The sequence below is a fragment of the Marmota monax genome, unplaced genomic scaffold (genome assembly GCF_021218885.2).
Source record: "Marmota monax isolate L192 unplaced genomic scaffold, Marmota_monax_Labrador192_F-V1.1 WCK01_AAM20220418_F8-fsc00914, whole genome shotgun sequence".
NCBI classification, from domain to species: Eukaryota; Metazoa; Chordata; class Mammalia; order Rodentia; family Sciuridae; genus Marmota; species Marmota monax.
In genome coordinates this window covers 21,250-29,291 of record NW_026694792.1, presented here as the reverse complement: position 1 = coordinate 29,291, position 8,042 = coordinate 21,250, and the positions used below count along the sequence as shown (strand labels likewise).

Here is an 8,042-nt window from a genome sequence, read left to right as displayed (position 1 = left end):
GCTCCAAGCAAAACAATTCTTTTTATAATTTGTAATGACTATAGTATCAAAGGCTTTAGTAGTATTTTCCTTACAGTCTCTCTATAAAAAAAAAAAAAGGCTTTGTTTTGTTTGGTACTTTGGGGGTGTATTCTTTTAGTTACTACAAGTGATAAATTTCCCTTATAAGTAATTTGAAAAAGGCAGAAAAGTTTTAAAAATTAAAATCAACTACGATCCAACTACAAAGTTACCACTGTTACACTTTCTTGATGTTTTGTGATAATCCCAAAATATGCATATATTTTGCCACATGCCTGTTATCCCAGCGACTTAAGAGGCTGAGGCAAGAGGATGGAGAGTTCGAGGTCCTGCCTCAAAAATTAAAATAAATAAATAAATAAATAGGGGTGGAGATGTGGCTCAGTAGTAGTAAAGTACACCTGGGTTTAATCCCTGGTGCCAAAAAAAACAAAAACAACAGGGAAATAGATTATTAACCAAACAACAATCATATAAAAATGATTAATAACAAAAAATTAGGAGCTGGATGTGCTGGGGTTGATCCCCAGCATGGGGGAAAGGAAAAATTTATTCCATGAGGTTAAGAGGAAAAAACTTATGAGATGGTGTTATATCACGACTGCAATTTTGTAAAAATGTGAAGCCTTAAGGGAAATTACTGAAGGCAAATTCACTGAAATGATAACAAATGTTGCTGATTTTATACCCAGTGACAGACTAAATCCTTTCAGAAATATTGTTAAGGGGCCGGGGTTGTTGCTCAGTGGTACAGTGCTTGCCTAGCACACAGGAGGCACTGGGTTCGATCCTCAGCACCACGTAAAAATAAAAATAAAAAAATAAAGGTATTGTGTCCATATACAATAAAAATATTTAAAAAAAAGAAATAATGTTAAACTGTTTTTGCTTCCCAGTGAGATCACATCAAAATTGTGGTTTTTTTTTTTTTGTTTTTTTTTGTTTTGTTTTTGTACCAGGAATTGAACTCAGGGGCACTCAACCACCGAACCACATCCCCAGCCCTATTTTGTATTTTATTTAGAGACAGGGTCTCATTTAGTTACATAGTGCCTCACTTCTGCTGAAGCTGGCTTTCAACTTGAGATCCTCCTACCCTAGCCTCCGGGCTGCTGGGGTTATTTCACCACCACGCCTGGCTCTAAATTGGATTTTTAAATAGTTTTGAACACAGGGTTCGGTATCAGATAGACTGTGACTTTACCATGTTTTGCTGTCTGTACTTGAATTTATCTTCTGGGATGATAATGATTAGTTATAATTATAGTGAAGATATATTCACAAATGAACATGTGTGCATAATATATGTATGTATAACAACAGAAAATAACTAGGAGAGGCGGCATATGCCTGTAATCCCAGTGACTTTGGAAACTGAAGCAGGAGATCGGCAAGTTCCCCGCCATCCTCAGCAACTTAGTAAGGCTCCATCTTTTTTTTTTTTTTTTTTAAAGGCCCTGTCTTAAAAACTAAAAAGGGCTGGGGCTGGATGTAATGGTGTATGCTTGTAATCCCAGTAACTCCAGATGCTGAGGCAAGAGGATCCCAAGCTCAAAGCCAGGCTCAGCAATTTAGCAAAGCCCTCAGCAACTTAGCCAGATCCTGTCTAAAACTAAAACAATAAAATAAAAAGCGTTGGGAATGTGGCTCAGTTGATTAGCACCCCTGGGTTCAATACCCAGTACAAAAAAAAAAAAAAAAAAAAAAAAAAGCAGTGGGGCTGGGATGTAGCTCAGTGGTAAAGAGTTCAATTTCCAGTACAAAACAAAACCCCCCAAATAAGCTAACTACTGTGACCAAAAAGAAAATAGGCCCCAAATAGGAATAGATGAAGGAACACAATTCCTCAGTACAACGTTTTTTGGAGAGTTGACATATATCTAGGGAAGGACAACACCGGCAGGCACATCTGCATTTCTCTCAGATCACTGCTGCCCAGAAATACAATAAGGGTGGCATATATACTCCAGATTTTTTTTTCCAGTGATGAGGATTGAACCAGGACCTTATGCATGCTAGGCAAGAAATGCTACCTCTAAGCCAGACCAATACTCAGTAATTTTTAAAAGCTGAGTCTTATTTTATAAAACTTCTTAAGGTCCAGATGTGGTCTGTAATCCCAGTGACTTTGGAGGCTGAGGCAGGAGATCTCAAGTTCAAAGCTAGCCTCAGCAACTTAGTGAGGCCCTAAGAAACTCTGTGGACCCTGTCTTTAAATAAAATACAAAAAAGGGTTGGGGATATGGTTCAGTGGTTAACTACCCCTGAGTTCAATCCTTGATGCCAAAAAAAGCAAAGAACAACTCCACAAGGCAGGTGTGGCTTGTCAGAAAGTCCATAATGCCAATATAACTGAATCTATAAATGTCTATTACTAAGAAAGCATGAAAAACTCTATGGCCACTCTCTGGACCTTGAGGGGCAAACCCATCCATTCATTGTTTATGTGGGTTTTTGTTTGTTTTGTTTTGTTTGGCTGTGTGTTTTCATTTTTTGTACTGAGGACTGAACCCAAAGGTGCTTAATCACTGAACCACATCTCTACCCTTTTTATATTTTATTTTGAGACAAGGTCTCACTAAGTTGTTTGGGGGGCCTCACTTACTTGCTGAGGCTAGCCCTGAACTTGTGATTCTCTTGCCTCAGCCTCCCAAGTCTCTGGGATTACAGGCATGTGCCACTGTGCCTGGCTACCCATTCACTCTCAACACACTGCCCTGGGCCTATATTTCTGTCATAGGCTCTGCAATACAAATCACAGTAATTTTTTAGACATTTGCTAGATACCCTCATCCAAAAAATGTGACCCAGATCACCTTACATCTATCATCTCATTATTGAATTACTTTCCTAATTTTATTCCAGAAGGCTTAATTTCACATGAGGAAAATAACATTTTGGCTGTTTTGATAGTATCCATGAATACCTGGCTGGCCACAGTTCTGAGGCCTCTATAACTATTTATTTATGTCCCCTATAGCTTTGACCTCACATGCCCCCCCTTTTTTGCCAAGGAATTCTTTCTGATGACCATATACCTACTCCATATTTTCTCTATTCGCCAAGCATTCTTGAAATTCTGAGTGCTGCTAATGAAAATCATCTGCCTTTGAGTCATTACTTATATGAGGTACATACTTCTCATTTACTCATAGCCATTTAAACTTCTAAAATGCCAGTCAGTAGTATGAGCAATGGGGATGTTATGAGAAATAATGCAGAGATAGTCCTCCTGTAATAAATGTGATCACCATCTATAAGGCAAGCGGACTTGCCAGAGCTGCATTAGAATAACAGATCCATTCAGGACTTTTTATTTGTTTGGTACTGATGATAGAACCCAGGGGGAGTTTACCACTGAACTACATCCCCAGACCTTTTTACTTTTAGACAGGGTCTCACTAATTACTGAGGCTGTCCTTGAACTTGCAATCCTGATTCTTCAGCCTCCTGAGTCATTGGATTACAGGCATGCATCACTGCACTCAGCGCACAGTCTATCTTGTGATTTCGTTGATGAAAAGATGAATATATCCTATTATTACGTATAAAATATTTTCTTCTACCTAAAAATTCTTTTCTGAGTTTTTAAAAATTATTTTTAGCTGTAGATGGACACAATACCTTTACTTTGCTTATTTATGTGATGCTGGGGATCAAACCCAATGCCTCTCATATGCTAGGGAAGTGCTCTACCAATGAGCCACAACAACAGCCCTCTTTTCTGATTAGAAACTCCTAGGCTTATGGTATCTAATGGATAAACCCTCCCTAGATTTGGTAGGAATCCAGATGGATCCCAGGTAGCTTCACGAGAGGAACAGTTCAAATACACTTTTTCCAGGTAGATGAAGGGCAGGGCACTCCAGCAAAACCATGTCTGTGAATTTACAGAAGTAACACAAGGTTTTCTTTCTGCAGTATAAAAAGGTGGCAATAGTGGCGCAGTGGCCCATGCCTATAATTACAACAACACAGAAGGCTGAGTCAAGAGGATTTCAAGTTTTAGGCAGGCCTAAGCAATTTAGTAAGACCCTGTCTCAAAATAAAAGGGGTGTGGGGTGTAGCTCATAGGTAAATCATCCCTGTACCAGAAACAAAACAAAAATCCAGCCAGATAAAGTTATTAAAAAAAAAAAAAAACTTGTCCACTAGAATATGTGGCCAACATCTAACACTTTTACTACTGGCAATTGAACTCAGAACTTCATACATGCTAGGTAAGGACCCTAGCCAGGGACAGTAGCCCACGACTGTAATCCCAGCCACTGGGGAGGCTGAATCTGAAGGATCCCAAGTTCAAATCCAGTCTCAGCAATTTAGCAAAGACACTCTAAAAATAAAAAAGGCTTTGGGATATGTCTCAGTGGTTATGCACCCCTGGGTTCAATTCCCAGTACACAAAAAATAAAATAAATAAATGCATTTTGATGCAGGGTTTCTAAACTTCCCAGTCTGGCCTAAAAATTGTGGTCCTCCTAGCCCCATCAAAATGAAGTGAGGGGGCTGGGGATGTGGCTCAAGCAGTAGCTTGCTCGCCTGGCATGCATGCGGCCCGGGTTCGATCCTCAGCACCACATACAAACAAAGATGTTGTGTCCGCCAAAAAATAAATATTAAAAAATTCTCTCTTACACTGCGTCTGATAGAAGAAAAAGTTGGCTACGATCTACATACTGTGGGGTCGGGCTCCAAATTCCTTAATAGGACGCCCATAGCCCAAGAGTTAATAACAAGAATAAACAAATGGGACTTACTTAAACTAAAAAGCTTTTTCTCAGCAAGAGAAACAATAAGAGAGGTAAATAGAGAGCCTACATCCTGGGAACAAATTTTTACCCCTCACACTTCAGATAGAGCCCTAATATCCAGAATATACAAAGAACTCAAAAAATTATAAACAATAAGATAACAAATAACCCAATCAACAAATGGGCCAAGGACCTGAACAGACACTTCACAGAGGAGGACATACAATTAATCAACAAGTACATGAAAAAATGCTCACCATCTCTAGCAGTCAGAGAAATGCAAATCAAAACCACCCTAAGATACCATCTCACTCCAGTAAGATTGGCAGCCATTATGAAGTCAAACAACAATAAGTGTTGGCGAGGATGTGGGGAAAAGGGTACTCTTGTACATTGCTGGTGGGACTGCAAATTGGTGAGGCCAATTTGGAAAGCAGTATGGAGAATCCTGGGAAAGCTGGGAATGGATCCACCATTTGACCCAGCTATCGCCCTTCTCGGACTATTCCCTGAGGATCTTAAAAGAGCGTACTATAGGGATACTGCCACATCAATGATCATAGCGACACAATTCACAATAGCTAGACTGTGGAACCAACCTAGATGCCCTCCAATAGATGGATAAAAAAAATGTGGCATCTATACACAGTGGAGTATTACGCAGCACTAAAAAATGACAAAATCATAGAATTTGCAGGGAAATGGAAGGCATTAGACCAGATTATGCTAAGTGAAGCTAGCCAATTCTTAAAAAACAAATGCCAAATGTCTTCTTTGATATAAAGAGAGCAACTAAGAACAGAACAGGGAGGAAGAGCATGAGGAAAAGATTAACATTAAACAAAGTCGAGTGGGGGGAGAGAAGGGAGAGAGAAGGGAAAGCATATGGAAATGGTAGGAGACCCTCAATGTTACACAAAATTACATATAAGAGGTTGTGAGGGGAAAGGGGGGGTGGAAACAAGGGAGAGAATTGAACAACAGCAGATGAGGTAGAGAGCGAAGATGGGAGGGGAGGGGAGGGGGGATAGTAGGGGATAGGAAAAGTAGCAGAATACAACAGTCACTAATATGCCATTATGTAAAACTGTGAGTGTGTAACCGATGTGATTCTGCAATTTGTATTTGGGGTAAAAATGGGAGTTCATAACCCAATTGAGTCAAATGTATGAAAGATGATATATCATGAGCTTTGTAATGTTTTGAACAACCAATAAAAAAAAAATTCTCTCTCTCTTTAAAAAAAAAAATCTAGTGAGGGGCTGGGATTAAAACTCAGTGGTAGAGTGATTGCCTAGCATATGCGAGGCCCTCGGTTCATTCCTTAGTACCATATGAAAATAAATAAAGATATGTGTCCACCTGCAACTAAAATAAATTTTAAATTTTGTAAAGTGACCAAATTTTTAAATCTGAAATTAATTTTAACACTACATCATCTCTATACAAAGTGAGGGGGAAAAAAAAAGCTGATCCAAACACTATTTACATTGTATGAAAAAAAAATTCATCTGCAATAGATGCAAATGAACATGGGCCTGTAAGCACCCAAAGAAAGAGCCCTGCAATGCTGTACTCTCAAAAAAGGAAAACAGAAAAGCCACACACAAGAAGAAACATACTCTACACTTTGAAAACCAAAAATATCAGGGGAGAGCGCGAACGCAGTCCCCCACTACCACAAATTATGCAGTCGAGTTTCCCGCATTTGGGGAAATCGCAGGGGTCAGCACATCCGGAGTGCAATGGATAAGCCTCGCCCTGGGAAAACCACCTTCGTGATCATGGTATCTCCCCTGCCAGGTAAGTATGAGCTCAAACTAGCCCTGACACTCCCCACTGCCTTGCACACCACTGTACGATTCGGGTCAATACTGAATAGGCTCTAGTTGGGCTGTAGCTACACACTGAAATCCCCACATTTGGATCCGCTCACGTTCACACTGCATTTCTCTATTATTGCTGATAGAAATGCTATGATAGAAAGATGATTTCCAGGGATGCTTCCAAAATGCACCGAATCTCTAATCTACATACTCCGCCTCCTGGCTTTACGTCACGCGCAGGCCGGGTTGATGATCCGGAAAAATTGCGTTGCTTTTGGTCGACTGCTGCACAACATTCTGGGCCAGCTTCCAAACATCAGTTCCTCCTGTTTGCAATGACCTAAATGACACCTATCGTGCTATTTTTCTGACCAGAAATCCATCTCTCTCCTAACTTTTGCGTAGTCGAAAGCCTTCCGATCTCCCTGTGAGGACAGGCCACCCTGAGCAAAAGAACGTCAAGGAGCCAACTTCATACTGAGATAGGGACGTTCTACACCACTCCAACATCACTTCCTCCTATTTTAATAGGGAGCACACACCATGCTAGCGGGATGTATGGCAAGAGTAGGAGCATTATGGTGTTGTTTGGGGGTGCTGGGCCCCATACTTTAGGCGCGTGCTCTATCATTGCACTGATATCCCTCTCTGGAACGGGAGTTTTGGAATCCAAGATCTGTTCAGCAAAATCCAATGCTCACACTGCATTCCTCTATTTAAAAATCTTTTTTATACCGCCTGCCTAAATAAGCTTCTAACCTCTGAACCTGTGTGTTCCTCGCCTTGTAAATAAGAATTACTGATACTGAAGTTCTTCTGAGAGTTCAACCCAATGAAAACTCCAAAGTAAACTTAAAAAACCCACTAACAGCCACTTAAGAAAGTCCTCCCAGCTTCCAAGGAATAAGAATCGGAATCACCCCGAGTACAGCGGTAGAGAAACCAACTTACAGGAAAAAAAAAAACAAAACAAAAGTGATCTTCAAAAAAAGAAACAATATCAGCCTGAACAGCCCAGGAAACTCAACCATTGAGCAAGCATCTTCCTGACTTTTAACAAACAGATACAGGGGAGAGCGCGAACGCAGTCCCCCACTACCACAAATTATGCAGTCGAGTTTCCCGCATTTGGGGAAATCGCAGGGGTCAGCACATCCGGAGTGCAATGGATAAGCCTCGCCCTGGGAAAACCACCTTCGTGATCATGGTATCTCCCCTGCCAGGTAAGTATGAGTTGAAAAGGCTGAAGCCTTCACAGCCAGGTGTACACTGCACTATACACGTAGGGTCGTAACATAAGCGTTCACCTTAAAACTCCATATCATGTCACAAATGACCTCCAAACACTTTATGAAACTAGCAGTCTCGGAAATTCCCCAAACTACACTCCAAGAAACAACAAACATATAAGAAACTTTTCCCAGTTTGCACCGGATGTTCATCT

General features: G+C 40.5%; 2 non-coding genes across 2 annotated transcripts; both read right to left on the bottom strand.

The window, feature by feature from the left end:
• Window positions 1–6,419: 6,419 nt before the first annotated feature.
• On the bottom strand, window positions 6,420–6,583 carry LOC124080033 (U1 spliceosomal RNA). The gene has a single exon (XR_006847562.1). It is a non-coding gene; the product is annotated as a U1 spliceosomal RNA (small nuclear RNA).
• Window positions 6,584–7,665: 1,082 nt separating this feature from the next.
• Window positions 7,666–7,829, bottom strand: LOC124080032 (U1 spliceosomal RNA). The gene has a single exon (XR_006847561.1). It is a non-coding gene; the product is annotated as a U1 spliceosomal RNA (small nuclear RNA).
• Window positions 7,830–8,042: the final 213 nt, after the last annotated feature.